Raw genomic sequence first — 17,415 nt, forward strand, 5'->3', positions numbered from 1 at the left:
CAAAAGCTAAAGGAATTGAAGAAGCACAAATTGGTAGTTAAAGAATAGTCATGGGATTCTTTGGGTATAATCCCAGCAGTGGAATTGCTGGATTGAAAGGCAGTTCCATTTTTCATTGTTGTTGTTTTTTTTTTTTTGAGGAAATTCTATACTGTTTTTCACAGTGGGTACACCAGTCTAGATTCCCACCAACAATGCATTAGGGCCTCCCTTTCTCCACACCATCGTCAGCACTTGTTTGTTGATTTATTATTGATGGCCATTCTGACCACGGTGGAGTGGTTTCTCATTGAGGTTTTAATTTGCATCTCTCTAGTGGCTAGTGATGTTGAGCATTTTTTCATGTGTCTATAGGTCCTGTGTATGTCCTCCTTGGAGAAGTGTCTGTTCAGGTCCTTTGCCCAATTTTTAATTAGATTGTTTGTCTTCCTTGTGTGGAGTCATGTGAATTCTTTACATATTTTGGAGCTGAATCGCCAATTCAAAAGAACCTATGTACCTCAATGTTTATAGCAGTATTATTTACAATAGCTAAGTGCTGGAAAATGCCTAAATTCCCATCAGTAAATAAGTGGATCAAAAAACTGTGGTATAATTACACAATGGAATATTATGCAGCAGAAAGATAGAAGGAACTCCTACCCTTCAGGACAGCATAGATAGAACCAGAGAGTATTATGCTAAGTGAAATAAGCCAGGTGGTGAAAGATAAATACTACATGATCTCACCTATAAGTGGAACCTAATTAAAAAACAAACAAATGAACAAAATAGAACCAGAGGCATGGAAGCAAATAACAGACTGACACTGTCCACAGGGGAGTGGGGAGGATAATAGGGGAAAGAAGTGGAAAGAGGAAGCCAAGGGACATGAATAGAGGACTCATGTGCATGGATAATGGGGCAGGGATTGACTGTGGGAGTGTGGGGGATGGGACAGGGGAGAGCAATGAGGAAAAAGATGGGACAACTGTAACTGAACAACAAGAAAAAAATAGTCATGGGTATGGAAAGTACAGCATAGGGAATATAGTCAATAATATTCTAATAACTATGCATGGTGTCAGAATGGTGACAGATTTATCAGGTTAATCACTTAGTAAATTAATGTCTAATCACTGGTTGTGTACCTGAAACTAATACAATACTTTCTGTAAACTTTAATTGAAACATAAAAAAAATATTTGAAGAAAATTTATTTACCATAACATTTAAAAATAAAATAGGTATAAGTTTAACAAAAGAATCACAAAACTTATTCTCTGAAAACTACAATTCTTTGATGAAAGATATTAAAGAAGCTTTAAATAAATAGCCAAAAGTCCCATGTTTATGGAATGAAAGGTTTAATGTTGTTAAGATAGCAAACTCCCTAAATTAGTCTACAGATTCAATACAACCCTTATCAGATTCCTAGAAAATTTCTTTGCAGAAATTGACAGCACTCCTACAATTCACATGGAGTTGCAAGGGATATAGAATGGCTAAAACAATCTTAAAAAAGAAAAGCAAAGTAGGACACATATTTTCTGATTTCAAAATGTTATCCCCAGGCCAACAGCATCAGTATCAGTTATGAACATGATAGTAACAAAAATTCTTAATCCTCATTCCAGACCTTCTAGAGGTGATTCTTATATAGGCTCCAGTTGTAGAATCACCACTAGCTTAGGGTGAAAACTAGATTAAGGATACAAGATTCACTTATTTTGCTTTTTCAATCTCCACATTCTCTAGATACTTCTTTCTTCCTTACTACACAGAAGATAAAAAGGAAGACAAAAACATACTGATGGAGAGGGTATATAAAGTCTTACTTTTTAATTCAAAGAAACTCCCATTCTTTTTCTTTAATTTTATTTATTTATTTATATATTTATTTAATTTTTAGAGAGATGGGAAGGGAGGGAAAAAGAGAGGAAGAGAAAAATGGATGTGTGAGAGAAACAAATGGTTGCCTCTTACACATCAACAACTGGGGAACTGGCCTGCACCCTGGGCATGTGCCTTGACTGGGAAGTGACTTTTTTGTTCCGATGTGAGTGCCCAACCCACTGAAGCACTGAAAGAATCAATCAGGGCTTTGTTTCCACTTTACTCTTTGGACTTATCTGTTTCTACCAACCATTTGAATAGGACCGATGTTTGATCTAACTGGATTTACATTTGGTGCTTATTTCTGCAATGGCTTGTTACTACTGGTAAGAGATTCAACACACACACATGTGCACACACACACAGAACATTTGGAATACAATATTAATAAGCACTTTGAACAGAGGTTTTTTTTTAAATTAATTTATTTACTTTTTAAATACATTTGTATCTGCCTTCCCCCCACCTCTTTCCCTTGCCCCCTCCCACCTTCCCTCCCTCAGCTCTTCCCCTTTGGTTTTGTCCATGAGTCCTTGCTATATGTTCCTTGACTTTCCCCTTCCATTCCCTTTCCCTGCCTCCCCCCTTCCCTCTTGTCTCTGTTGATTTCTTTTCCTTTCAGTGTTGCTGGTCATATTTGCCTTGCTTCTTTGCATTGTTGGTTAGGTTCCGCTTATAGGTGAGATCATATGGTATTTGTCTTTCGCCCCCTGGCTTATTTCGCTTAGCATGATGCTCTCCAGTTCCATCCATGCTGTCGCAAAGTTTAGTACTTCTTTTTTTCTTTCTGCTGCGTAGTATTCCATTGTGTATATGTACCATTACTTTTTGATCCAGTCATCTACTGATGGGTATTTAGGTTGCTTCCAACACTTGGCTATTGTAAATTGTGCTGCTATGAACATTGGGGTGCATAGGTTCTTTTGTATTGGCGTTTTGGTGTTCTCAGGGTATAGTCCCAGCAGGGGAATCGCTGGATCAAAAGGCAGTTCCATTTTCAGCTTTCTGAGGAAATTCCATACTGCTTTCCATAGTGGTTGCATCAGTCTGCATTCCCACCAACAGTGGACTAGGGTTCCCTTTTCTCCACAACCTCGCCAGCACCTGTTGTTTGTGGATCTGTTTATGATGGCCATTCTGACCGGTGTGAGGTGGTACCTCATGGCGGTTTTGATCTGCATTTCTCTGATGGCTAGTGATGCTGAGCATCCTTTCAAATGCCTCTGGGCCCTCTGTATCTCCTCCTTAGAAAAGCATCTGCCCAGGTCCTTTGCCCATTTTTTGATTGGATCATTTGTCTTCTTGGAGTAAAGTCGAGTGAGTTCTTTGTATATCTTGGAGATCAAACCTCTATCTGATGTATCATTAGCAAATATATTTTCCCAAACGGTTGGCTCCCTTTTCATTTTGCTGATGTTTTCTTTAGCCGTGCAGAAGCTTCTTATTTTTATGAGGTCCCACTTGTTTATTCTTTCCTTTATGTCCCTCGCTTTAGGAGACATATCAGTGAAAAAATTGCTGTGTGGGATATCTGAGAGTTTCCTGCCAATGTTCTCCTCTAGGACTTTGATGGTGTTGTGACTTATATTTAAGTCTTTTATCCATCTTGAGTTTATTTTTGTGTATGGTGTCAGCTGATGATCCAATTTCAATTTTTTGCATGTAGCCATCCAGCTCTCCCAACACCATTTGTTGAAGAGGCTGTTATTGCTCCATTTTATGCTTCTGCCCCCTTTGTCAAATATTAGATGTCCATAGAGACCTGGGCTTATTTCTGGGCTTTCTATTCTGTTCCACTGGTCTATGGGTCTGTTCTTGTGTCAATACCAGATTGTTTTGAGTATAGTGGCATTGTAGTAGAGTTTGATGTCCGGTATTGTGATCCCTCCTACTTGGTGTTTCTTTCTCAAAATTGCTGCTGCTATTTGGTGTCATTTATGGTTCCATATAAATTTTTGAAATGTTTGTTCTATTTCTGTGAAATACGTCATTGGTATCTTAAGAGGGATTGCATTGAATCTATAAATTGCTTGTGGTAGTATGGACATTTTGAGGATATTAATTCTTCCAATCCATGAGCATGGTATATGCTTCCATTTATTTGTGTCTTCCTTAATTTCTTTTTTCAATGTTGTATAGTTTTCTGCGTACAGGTCTTTTGTGTATTTGGTTAAATTTATCCCTAGGCACTTTATCTTTTTTTGTGCTATATCGAATGGTATATTTTTCCTGATTTCTTCTTCTTCTATTGCATTGCTGGTGTACAAAAACGCCTTTGATTTCTGAATGTTGACTTTGTATCCTGCTGTTTTGCGAAATTCACTTATTATGAGGAGTTTTTTGGTAGAGTCTACAGGGTTCTCTATGTACACTATCATGTCATCTGCAAACAATGATAGTTTTACTTCCTCCTTTCCTATTTGGACGCATTTTATCTCTTTCTCTTGTCTGACCGCTGTGGCTAGGACTTCCAATACGATGTTGAAAAGAAGCGGTGAGAGCGGACATCCTTGTCGTGTTCCCGAACTTAGTGGGAAAGCTTTCAGTTTTTGCCCGTTGAGTATGATATTGGCTGTAGGTTTTTCATATATGGCCTTTATTACATTGAGGAATGCCCCATTTATTCCCATTTTGCTGAGTGTTTTGATCATAAATGGGTGCTGTACCTTGTCAAATGCTTTTCTACATCTATTGAGATGATCATGTGGTTTTTGTCTTTTCTTTGATTTATGTGGTGTATCACATTTACTGATTTGCGTATATTGAACCATCCCTGCATTCCTGGAATGAATCCCACTTGATCGTGATGGATAATCTTTTGAATGTATTGTTGGATGCGGTTTGCCAATATTTTGTTGAGGATTTTAGCATCTATGTTCATCAGCGAAATTGGCCTGTAGTTTTCTTTCTTTGCAGGGTCTTTATCTGGTTTTGGGATCAGGGTGATGCTGGCCTCATAGAAGGAGTCTGGCAGTCTTCCCTCCTCTTGGATTTCTTGGAATAGTCTGAGAAGGACAGGGGTTAGCTCTTCCTTAAATGTTTTGTAAAATTCTCCTGGGAAACCGTCTGGCCCTGGGCTTTTGTGTGCAAGGAGTTTCTTGATTACTGCTTCAATTTCTCCAACTGTTATCGGTCTGTTCAACCTTTCTGTTTCTTCCTCCTTCAGTGTTGGAAGATTATACTTTTCTAAAAATTTGTCCATTTCATCAAGATTTTCAAATTTCTTGGCATATAATTGTTCATAATTGTTTCTGATGATCATTTGTATTTCTCTGGTATCAGTTGTTATTTCTCCTCTTTCACTTCTGATATTATTAATTTGGGTCCTCTCCCTTTTTTTCTTGATGAGTCTGCTTAATGGCTTGTCAACTTTATTAATCTTTTCAAAGAACCAGCTTCTGGATTGGTTGATCCTCTGAATTGTTCTTTTTGTCTCTATGTCATTCAGTTCTGCTCTAATCTTGACTATTTCCTTCCTTCTACTTGCTCTGGGATTTATTTGTTGTTGTTTCTCCAGTTCTTCAAGTTGTAGTGTTAGGTCTTTTATTTGAAATGTTTCTATCTTTTTAAGGTAAGCCTGTATTGCTATGAACTTCCCTCTCAGGACCGCCTTTGCTGTGTCCCATAGGTTTTGGACTGTTCTCTGTTCATTTTCATTTGTTTCCAGAAATTTTTTGATTTCTTCTCTTAAATCATTATTGACCCATTCATTGTTTAATAGTGTACTGTTCAGTCTCCATGAGTTTCCAAGTTTTTGAAGTTTCTCTTTGAGGTTGATTTCGAGTTTCAAGGCCTTGTGGTCTGAGAAAAAGTTTGGTATTATTTCAATTTTCCTGAATTTACTGAGGCTTGCTTTGTGTCCTATCATGTGGTCTATCTTTGAAAAACTGCCATGAGCATTTGAAAAGAATGTGTATTTTTCTTCTTTGGGATGTAAGATTCTATATATGTCCGTTAAGTCTCTTTGATTCAGTGTGTCATTCAGCGCCACGATATGTTTATTAACGTTTTGTTTGGAAGATCTGTCCATTTTTGACATTGGGGTATTGAAATCCCCTACTATCAGTGTGTTGCTGTCTATATCTTTTTTGAAGTCATCCAACAATTTCCTTATAAACTTGGGTGCTCGTATATTGGGAGCATATAAGTTTACAATGTTGATGTCTTCTTGATAGATTCTTCCTTTAAGTATGATAAAGTGCCCCTCTGGTTCTCTCTTTATGGCCTTTGCTTTGAAATCTACTTTGTCTGATACAAGTATGGCAACGCCAGCCTTTTTCTCATGTCCATTTGCTTGGAATATTATTTTCCATCCCTTTACTTTCAATCTGTGTAGGTCTTTTGCTCTGAGGTGGGTCTGTTGTAGGCAGCATATGTGTGGGTCATGTTTTCTTATCCATTCAGCTACCCTGTGTCTTTTGATTGGGGCATTTAGTCTATTCACATTGAGAGATATTACTGATAGAAACTTACTCATCTTTTCTCTTTGTACTTGTGTTCCTCTCTGTCTCATTCTTTTCCTTCATCTGCTTAAACCAGTCCCCTTAGCATATCTTGGAGTGCCGGTTTGGTAGAGATGTATTATTTTAGCTTTCTCTTGTCTGGGAAACTCCGTATTTCTCCTTCTATTTTAACTGAGAGCCTAGCTGGGTAGAGCAGCCTTGGCTGTAGGCCCTTGCTTTTCATGGCTTGGAATATTTGTTGCCATTCCCTTCTGGCTTGCAGTGTTTCTGTTCAGAAGTCAGCTCCTAGGCGTATTCGGTCCTCCTTGTATGTTACTTTCTCCTTCTCCCTTGCTGTCTTGAGGATTCTCTCTTTGTCTTTGACATTTGCCATTTTAATCATGATGTGTCTAGGAGTGGACCACTTTGAGTCCCTCTTGAGTGGGGTCCTCTGTGCCTCCTGGATCCATGAGAGCCTTTCTCTCCTCAAATTAGGGAAATTTTCCATCATTAATTTTTCGAGGAGGTTCTCTCTTCCTTGCTCCTCTTCTTCTCCTTCTGGTATCCCTATTATACGGATATTATTGCGTTTCAGGTTGTCCTGCATTTCCCTAAATGCTTCTTCATTCTTTTAGAGCCATTTTTCCATTTCTTGTTCTTTCAGGGAGCTTCTTTCTACCTTGTCCTCCATCTCACTGATTCGATCCTCAGCTTCATCCAGCCTGCTTTGGATTCCTTCTACTGTGTTCTTCAATTCAGAAATGGTATTCTTCATATCCTCTTGTGTCTTCTTGATAGTTTCTATGTCCTTTTCCAGGCTGATATAGTTTGCTGTAAGATCCTGATAGTTTCTCTGCAGTTTCTCATAGTTCTCTTTGAGCTGGCTGAGCTCATTGAGCTTCCTTAGAACCATTGTTTTGAATTCCATATCTGATAGTTCCCTTGCCTCTATTTAATTTAGCTCTCTCTGTGGGGAGTCCCCTTTTCCACTCATTTGGGGGGAACTTCTTTTTCTTTCCATTTTTGTGAGAGTCTGTTAAGTATTTTTGTCCTTTACTTTTCTTTCTGGACTTGCCTCTGATGATGTCAGTTGTTGACCCTATAGGGCCTTGGGTTGTTTGTTTGAGCGTTTCAGGAGTCTAATTCCTGTGTCTGACTCCTGCTTGGAGCAGCTCTGTGACCCCTTCGGTCAGGGCTGGGGTATTTTTTGGGATCTCTCTGCGCTCTCACGAGGGCTCCTTGAGCGCGTTCCCAGCGCGGCAGGGTCCCCCACCTGGCTGGGCTTTCATGTGGTTGCCCCAGACCAGGGGGCTTATTCGCTACCTCCCGTACTCGTCTGGCCTCCCTGGCATGCGACCTTCACGGCACTGGTCAGTTTAGGGTCTTCTATTGTGTGTTTTCCCCGCTTTTGGCTCTTTGGGTGCGTTGGTTGCCCTCGCCAAATGGGGACTACGGAAATGGGAGGAAATCAGCTCTAGGATTCTCCGGTTAATCCTGTTTCTGGTCTCTCCTCCAGGGACTCTGGGCAGCTCTACTTATTTTGTGGGCAGCTCCGCAATCGCAGCGGGTAGGTCAATTTACGCCTGCCCTTGCCCCTCTGTGTAATCCCTCGCAGGCAGTATGGATGCCAGTCTGTGTGAGGCCTTGCCAGCAGGTGCAAGCATTCGCCAGCCCGCGTGGGTCACACACATGCTCGGCAACCCTCGCCAGTCACTCGGCACAAGTGTGCGCGCCTGCTCTGGGTGTTTTGGGGGTGTCTATGTTTGGTTTTCGGCTTTTGGCTCTTTGGGGGTGTGGCCTCTTCCCGCGCAATGGAGACTTCGGCAAGGAGAAGGAGTCGGGACTCCCCGGTTCCTCCTCCCGTTCTTTCCCCAATGCCTCCGTTTCTAGTCTCCCCTCAGGGGCCTCTGGGCAGTTCTGTGACCCCTTTGGCGGAGGATACAACCCCTGTGCAGACTGCGTTTCAATCGCAGGCAGTCTGGTTCATGCGCGCCCCGCTTCTGCCTTTTTGGGGTCACGCCTTTCCAGCCCACAATGGAGACTACCGAACGGGGAGGGAGTCGGGACTGCCCGGTTCCTCCTCCCGTTCTTTCCCCAATGCCTCCGTCTCCAGTCTCTCGTCAAGGCTCTCCCAGCCAGTCTGCACTCAGCCCCGTAGCTCACAGGCACAAGCTGTGTGCGGAGCACACAAAAGGCAGGTTAATTGATTCCCTTATGCCTGAGCGAGATGGTAGCTGCAGAGTGGGAAGTGCGTTATCACCCGGGTTCCACCAGCCGCAGTGTCAGTTCTCTTCACAAAGTTTTCCTCACCAGTCTTTTCCCAGGCACCAGCCCACCCTGCTGCCGCCTCTACCCAGCGATCAAGTGCAGGGTGGTTGCCGCTGCAACTTTTGCGTTTGCCCTTTAAATGTCTTTTTGCATCCCCAGCCACCTGTCTCTGGCAGAGAGCGCCCCTAAGCTTTTTGGGGTTGCGTTTTGTCTGTATTTTCTCGGCTTTAGCTGCTGTAGTTTAGGGGTTCCTGTTTATGATTCAGACCCTGTTCTTCTCGGGAGGACGCTATCTGGCCGTTCCAATGTCCCTCTGGTGCCAGTGCCCGTGCGCACCCAGCCCACCCTCTCGAGCCTCCACCGCAATTCTCACCCGTTGGGATGTGTGAGAGTCGAATCCACTGTCCACAGCACAAAGGCTCCTCTCCCACTATCGCTCCGCTGCTTTCCAGGTGATTACTCCATTATTTAGTTGCAATTCCAGTTTGGTTTTGGGAGGAGGTCAGCGTGACTCCCTTTCACTCCTCCACCATCTTTTTTTCATCTGAACAGAGGTTTTGTTCCAATACAGTTATTGGTGTGTTTATACAGCATCTGATTTTAGTTCCAGTTGTGAAGACTTCGGGAACACAAACAGATTTCAGAAAATAAATTAAGAAAATAAAGAGCAGAGGTTGGGGAAATATATTTTCCAACAGGCAGATCAATTAGATATCTAAATAGATTTAGAGAGCTAAATTAGCCAGGCAATTTCAGAGTAAGGGGAACAGGGGAATGCCGGAAGCATAATTAATCTGTGGACTCCTCACCAGGGATGGAGAGGACTAGCAAAGAGCAGTCTGGCTGAGGGTATGGATAGGAGACCAAAGATATGAGGGAACTCTGTGGGAGAAGTCCAGAAGGCATATCGGGGGCCTAGGCCTAAAGACCAAATTTGCATGAACAACTAAAAGACCTCCCAAAAGGCTTGCAGAGAGAAGAGATGGCCCTATGTACCTGACAGTCTGAGATAGATGGCAGGAACAAAGTATTAAATGAGCTTCCTGGTCTCATTTCCAGCACCTCAACCAGGCCTCCATGCAACTCACTCCCTTTTTCCAAATTGTCTCCAGCTCAGTTCCAGGCATATAGCCTTCCTAGAGAAAGATACTCTCCTTTCTGAGCTTCATTGGCTTTTAGAAGTACATTATCATTTTTTTTTCTGTTCTTAGGGACTTACTAAAGGTTTGAGAAAACCTGCCTGGGGCTGGCACATGGGTCAGCATAAGGCACGTATGCTCCATGATTTCTTTTCCACTGGACAAATTTGGGTGGCCAGCTTCCTCCTGATTCCTACCTGACAAATCTCTCAAAGGAAAAATCAAGAAGCTCCAGTTTCTTGAATGGTTAGGAAGGGGCTATGGCTAGTGGGTGGCAGGCACTCCAGAAGAGGCAGAAGTGTGCTATTAGCTTGCCAAAAGCTGAGTTTCCTGGGGAGTATTCTTTGTGCCAGCTGGACACAGGGCTAATCTTCAGCTGTGAGTCAAGGAAATGTATTTTCTGGACCTTAGAGGGTAGAAGGCACCTATGTGAAGAGGACTGGGTGAGTAGCTTCTTACCTCATCCAGGTGGGGCTAGTCCAGGTGTGTGTGACAGAGAGGGTAGGCATTTACAAGATAGGATCTGAAGGTGCTTAAAATTAGTCCAAAATGATTCAATTTCCATTATTGGAATCTATCCTTTGTATTAAAATATTGAGAACTTCTCTTAAAATACACTATTATAGAAACTTTGACAAGTTTCTTTTGACAAGTCAAAAATGAAGAATATATCTAAAGTGAAGAACACACTGGAAGGAATAAACAGTTGGATGAAGCAGAAAACTGAATCAGTGATTTTGAAGATAAGGTAAAAAAATTATTAAAATAAGTTAGAACAGGAAAAATTATCATTATTAAAATAAGTGAGAATAGTTTAAGAGACCTTTGAGACAACATGAAAAGTAACAACATTTGTCTCATAAGATTATCAGAAGGAGAAGAGAGAGAGCAAGGGATCAGGAACGTATTTGAAGAAATAATGACCAAAATTTTCCCTAAGTTGGTGAAGGAAAAAGACATAGAAGCACAGAAAGTGCAGGGAGTCTCAAACAAGATGGATCCAAAGAGGTCCACATTAAGATACATCATAATTTAAAAGGTCAAAGACAAAGAGAGACTCCTAAATGCCAGAAGAGAAAGACAGTTACTTACCTACATGGGAGCTCCCATCAGACTGTCAGCTGATTTCCTGACAAAAACTTTGAAGACCAGAAATACTTGACATAAAATATTAAAAGTGATAAAAGCAAGGATGTAGGACTTCCAACTAAGATGGTAGTGTAGGTAGACACAATTTGCCTCCTCATACAACCAAAAGAAGGACAACAACAAATTTAAAAACAAGAAATAACCAGAACAGCCAGAAAATCAAACTATATGGAAATCAAACAACCAAGGAATTAAAAGAGAAACATTCTTCTGGTAGTAGGGGCAGAGACTGGAAGCTGTGGTAGGGAGAACATGCAGCAAGTCAGCAGCAGGAGGTCTGGGCAGTAGAGGCAATGGCTGGCAGGCTAAATTGTCCCACATTTGCATGTGGGTAAACCAGGAGGAAGAGCTGGGGAGAAAGACAGACATGCAACCCAGGGTCCCAGTGTGAGAAAAGAAAGCCTCAAAATCTCTGTCTGTAAAAATGTGTGGGGGCTACGGCAGCAGGAGAAACTCCAAGCTTCAAATGAGAGTTCATTGGACAGACCCACAGAATCCTGGATCATACACAAAATCATCCACCCAGAAGGCCTCAATTTGCTTTTGGGTATCTGAGGAAGTGACTGAAAGCTGGCAGAGAGCTGAGTATAGACATTGTTCTTCTTGGACCACTCCCCCACATACAGCGTCACAATGCAGTGACCTGGGTTGCCCCATCCTGGTGAATACTTAACGCTCTGCCCCTTACAACATAACAGGTGCACTGAGACGAAGAAATATGCCCCAAATGAAAGAACACATCAAAGCTCCAAAAACAGAACTAAGTGATGAAGAGATAGCCAACCTATCAGATGCACAGTTCAAAACACTGGTAATCATGACACTCAAAAAAATGGTTGAGTATGGTTGCAAAATGGAGGAAAAAGTGAAAGCTATGCAAAGTGAAATAAAGAAAAATATACAGGGAACCAATAGTAAAGGGAAAGAAACTGGGAATCAAGTCAACAATTTGAAGCAGAAAGAAGAGGGAAACATTCAAACAGAACAAAAATAAGAAACAAGAATTCAAAAAAATGAGGAAATAAATATGAACCTCTGGGACAACGTTAAATGTTCCAACATCCATATCACAGGGGTGCCAGAAGGAGAAGATAAAGAGCCAGAAATTGAAAACATGTTTGAAACAATAATGAAGGAGATCTTCCCCAATCTGGTGAAGGAAATAGACTTCCAGGAGATCCAGGAAGCTCAGAGACTAACAAAAAAGTTAGACTCAAAGAAACATACAACAATGTACATCATCATTACATTACCCAATATTAAGATAAGGAGAAAATCTTAAAAGCAGAAAGAGAAAAGGAGATGGGATTCTGGCAAGATGGCAGAGAATGGAATGGAAGTCACATTGACCTCCTGGAATTACAACTAAATAGTGGAGAAATCACCCTGAGCAAATAACTGAACAATAATGAGAGAGGAGCCATAAACCTCAGACAGACAGAAGAATCAGCTTTAGCACAACCTGACAGGTAAAAAATGTGGTAGAGACTTCAGAATAGAGACTTGACACCCATTGGTGGCATTGCCAGAGGGATATTTAAATGGCCAGTTGGATTCCCCTGAGAAGAGTGAGTTCCAAACCATAAGCAGGGATCTCCAGCCTACAGCACCAGAGCCCAAAAAAGGACACAGATATGAGCAAGCTGTGAAAAGCATCAGGGATGCTACCTGCCAAGAGAGCTCTCTGCCAGAGTCAGGTGGCTGGAGACGCAAAGAGCTGAATGAAGGGCCTGTGCATAAATTCTTATTTGAGCCATTTACCATGGGCTCTGGCAAAAGCAGAGGCAGAGTGGGCTAGATACACCTGAGGAGAGATTGAGGAAAGAGGCTTTGGAGAGAGAATTAAGGAGATAGCAGAAGACATCTTGGTGCTGACTCATAACCCATATGGCAGCAGCCATCTTGGTTAGGCAGACCAATCCCCTGAGTGGCAGTATGTGAGAGGACATGGTAGCCGCGCCCTGGGGAAGCTCGGTTCTGGCCATGTGGTGCTTGGGCCTGACTATTGAACACAGAGTGGCAGTCACAGATGGTGGACCCAAGCTAAAGGGGGCACAGAGCAGTCTAGAGATACTTAAGGAGAGACTGGAGATGGAGGTTTTGGCCAGAGACCAGAGAGAGTAGCTGGTAGGATCCTGGTGCTGACTCTTCCCCTGTATGGCAGCAGCAATCTTGCTCAGTCAGACTACTCCTTTGAACTGCAACAAAGTAAGAGGACACAGTAACCTTGCCCCAGAAGGTACTCTGAACTAGCCTGTGGCACTAGCCTAAGCCTGACTGCTGAGTGCAGAGTGACAAGATTAACAGCTTAAGAAGACAGCCAGACAGTGCATTCTGGAAGTCTCAAACAGTCTGCCTAAGGTCAGATGTGGTCAACAGATGACATCATCAGAGGCATATCCAGAAAGCAAAAACAGCAGTCTCCTATCAGAGAAGTTCACACCAAAAAGTCATGAAGTCAAACCAAATCAATTTAAGAAGCAGAAGCAAAAAAAGAAGAGTCTCATAAGAAATGGGAAGAAAAAGAAACACCCTCCAGTCTAAGGGAAGGGAGGAATCACAACAAAGAGAACTAAATGAAACAGAGGCAAGCAAACTATCAGATATTGAGTTCCAAACAATGGCTTTAAGGAAGCTCAATGACCTCAGTGAGCTCAGAGAGAATGACAAAAAACTACAGGGAAACCAGGAGGAACTTATTGCACACTGTATCAGCATGAAAAGGGGCATCAAAACTATCAATAAGAGACAAGAAAAATGAAGAATACAACTTCTGAATTGAAGAAAACAGTAGAAGGAATCAAAAGCAGACTAGATGAAGCAGAGGAACAAATCAGCAAGCTGAAATATAAGGAAGAATAAAGCTCTCAGAAAAGGCAAGAAAATGAAAAAAGACTAAAAAATAATCCAGGTGCATTTAGGAAAATGCATGACTACCTGAAACTTAATTATATCTATATAATACAGAAGGTGAAGAGGAGCAAGGGATAGAGAACCTGTTTGAAAAAGTAATGATGGAAACTTCCATAATTTGAGGAGAGAAAAAGTCACACAAGTCCAGGAAGCAGAGAGGAACTCAATGAGGCCTGCAACAAGACACATCATGATAAAAATGAAAAATATCAAACACAAAGAGAGGATCCTAAAGACAGCAAGAGAGAAACATACAAGGGGACCCCAATGTGGCTAGGAGCTGACTTCTGAACAGAAACACTACAAGCCAGAAAGGAATGGCAAGAAATAGTAAAGTAATAAAAAGCAAAGGTCTGCAACCAAGAATATTCTAATTATCAAAGCTCTCAATTAAAATGGAAGGTTAAATAAGGAGTTTCCCTGACAAAAGAAGGCTAAAAGAATAATCTTCCTCCGAACCATCACTGTAAGATATACTAAAGATATACAAAAGGGACTGCTTTAAGAAGATGAAGAAAAAGAGTGAGAAAGAGAACACAAGTACAAAGGGGAAAAAATGAATAAATAGCTATCAATAATAACTTTAAATGTGAATGGAATAAATGCTCCAATCAAAATATATTGGGTAGTTGAGTAGATTAAAAAACATGGCCTGCACATATGCTGCCTACAAGAGACCCACCTCAGAAAAAAAGGACATACACAGACTGAATGTAAGGGAATGGAAAAAAAAATTTAAGCAAATGAACAGGATAAAAAGGCTGGGGTAGCAATACATATATCAGAAGAAATAGATTTCAAAACAAAGGCCATAAATAGAGAACCAGGAATACTCAAAGGAAGAATCCATCAAGAAAACAAACATTGTAAACATATATGCACCCAACATAGGAGGATGCTAATATAGAAGGAAAATTTGGAGGACTTCAAGAAAGATATAGACAGTACACACTGATAATAAAGGATTTTAACACCCCACTCTCAACAATGGAAATAACTTCCAAATGAAACATCAACAAGGATATTGTAGAACTGAATAACACATTAGATTCAAATAGACTTAACTGACATATAGAGAACCTTTCACCTCAAAGAAGCAAAATACACATTCTTCTCAAAGTCATATGGAATATTTCCAAAGATAGACCACATGAGAGGACACAAAACAAGCCTCAAGAAATTCAAGGAAACTGAAATCATAGCAAACATTTTATTGGACCACAAGGGATAGAAACTAGAAACAGACATCAGGAAAAATCTGAAAAACAGCAGAACTCGTGGAGACTGAATAGAATACTATTAGACAATGAATTGTTCACTAATGAGATCAAAGAAGAAATCAAAATTTTATGGAAACATGTGAAAACAAACACACAATGGTCCAAAACCTATGGGACACAACAAAGGAAGTCCTGAGAGGGAAGTTCATAGCAGTACAGGCCTACCTAAAAAAGATAGGAACATTTAAAATAAACAACCTAACCCTCCCGCTTCAAGAACTGCAAAAATGACAACAAACAATGTCCAGAGCAAGTGGTAGGAAGGAAATAATCAAAGTCAGAGCAGAAATGGATGACATAAAGACTGAAAGAACAGTTCAAAAGATCAACTAACCCAGGAGCTGGTTCTTTGAAAAGAAAAAACATAATCTACAAGCCTTTAAGCAGACTCATCAAGAAAAAGGGGAGAGGACCCAAATAAATAATATCAGAAATGAAACAGGAGAAATTAAAACTGATACCAGGGAAATACAAAAGGTTGTAAGAAATTGCTATGAACAATTATGCCAAGATATTTGAAAACCTCAATGGAATGGAGAAGTTTCTAGGAAAATACAGCCTTCCAACACTGAATGAAGAAGAAGCAGAAAGCTTGAAGAGACCCATAACAGTTGGTGAAATTGAAGGAGTAATAAAAAAAATCCCAGCAAACAAAATCCCTGGACCAGATGGTTTCATGGGAGAATTTTACAAAACATATAAAGAAGAGCTAACCCCTGTCCTTCTCAGACTATTCCAAAAAATCCAAGAGGAGGGAAATCTCCCAAACTCTTTTTATGAGGACAGCATCATCCTAATCCCAAAACCAAATAAAGATGCAATCAAGAAAAAAAAAAACTACACGACAATGTTACTGATGAGCATAGACTCTAAAATTCTCAACAAAATATTGGCAAACCACATCCAGTATTACATTCAAAAGATCATTCTCCATGATCAAATGGGATTCATCCCAGGGATGCAAGGATGGTTCAATATTTGCAAATCAATTAACATATTACATTATATAAATAACAGTAAAGACAAAAACCACATTATCATATCAGTAGATGCAGAAAAAGCATTTGATAAGGTACTGTGACCATTTATGGTAAAAACAGCATAGTGGGAGAAAAGGGAGCATACCTCAACATAATAAAGGCTATATGTGAAAAACCTATATCCAACATCATCCTAAATGGGCAAAAACTAAAAGCTTTCCCACTAAGATCTGGCACAAGACAAGAATGTCTGCTTTCACCACTTCTATTCAACATAATATTGAAAGTCCTAGCCACAGTGATAAGACAATAAAAGGAAATTAAAGGCATCCAAATTAGAATAGAGGAAGTAAATTGTCATTGATTGCAGATGACATGATAGTGTACATAGAAAACTCCATAGACTCCACCAAAGAACTACTCGATCTAATAAATGAATTTAGCAAAATAGCAGGACACAAAGTCAATATTCAGAAATCAAAGGCATTTTTGTATACTGAAAATGAAATATCGAAATCTGAAATCAGGGAAACAATCCTCTTTGTTATAGCAACAAGAAAAATAAAGTACCTACTAATAAACTTAATCAAGGAAGTAAAAGACCTGTACCAGAAAACTACACAACACTGAAAAAAGAAAGTAAGGATACAAAGAAATGGAAGCATGTACCATATTCATGGATTAGAAGAATTAACATCATGAAAATGTACCTTCTGTTGGGGACTCTGGCCTATGAATACCCCTGATTTCCCATGGAAGGAAGAAACAGTCATTCCAGACACTGTTTGCCTGTCAAGGATAGGCAAATGTGAATCTCTCTCAGGGAGAATTCCCCAAGCCCACATGCTCTATGGCTTTTATTGAGAGGGTTACAAGTGGGGGATAGGTAGCAGAGATGTATAGGTAATCTAATCATATCAGTAACTTAAATTTACAGAGAATAGGTGTTGTTTAAAGAAGACAATGGCAGGAACACACTCAATTGCTTGGGTCCAAGTTGAGCAAACATTACGAGACCAGGTGGGATTTGGGTCAGGGTACAAAAATTTTATAAATTTCTTTCCTAGCCTTGATCTGGTTATCTGGTATAAGATTAATGGAGCTTGAGGAAGAAACAAAGCATGCTTCAAGGAGTGTAATTTATTTCTAGGCTTGATATCCTCCAGGAGTCCGCGGAGTTATTATCAGGTCTTGCCTATCAATCGCATTACCAGTATTCCAGCCAAGCCTTATGGGTCCTCTCCCAGGCCCCAGCTCGTGTGGAACTACAGTTCGCGATATCACTCAAAGTGGTCCGCTGTACATACTACAAAATAAATTAATAGATTTAATGCAATCGCTATTAAAATACCAATGAAGTATTTCACAG

This window comes from Pteronotus mesoamericanus, unplaced genomic scaffold (assembly GCF_021234165.1).
Source record: "Pteronotus mesoamericanus isolate MK-2021 breed Mesoamerican mustached bat unplaced genomic scaffold, CSHL_Meso_final contig_37, whole genome shotgun sequence".
Lineage (NCBI taxonomy): Eukaryota > Metazoa > Chordata > Mammalia > Chiroptera > Mormoopidae > Pteronotus > Pteronotus mesoamericanus.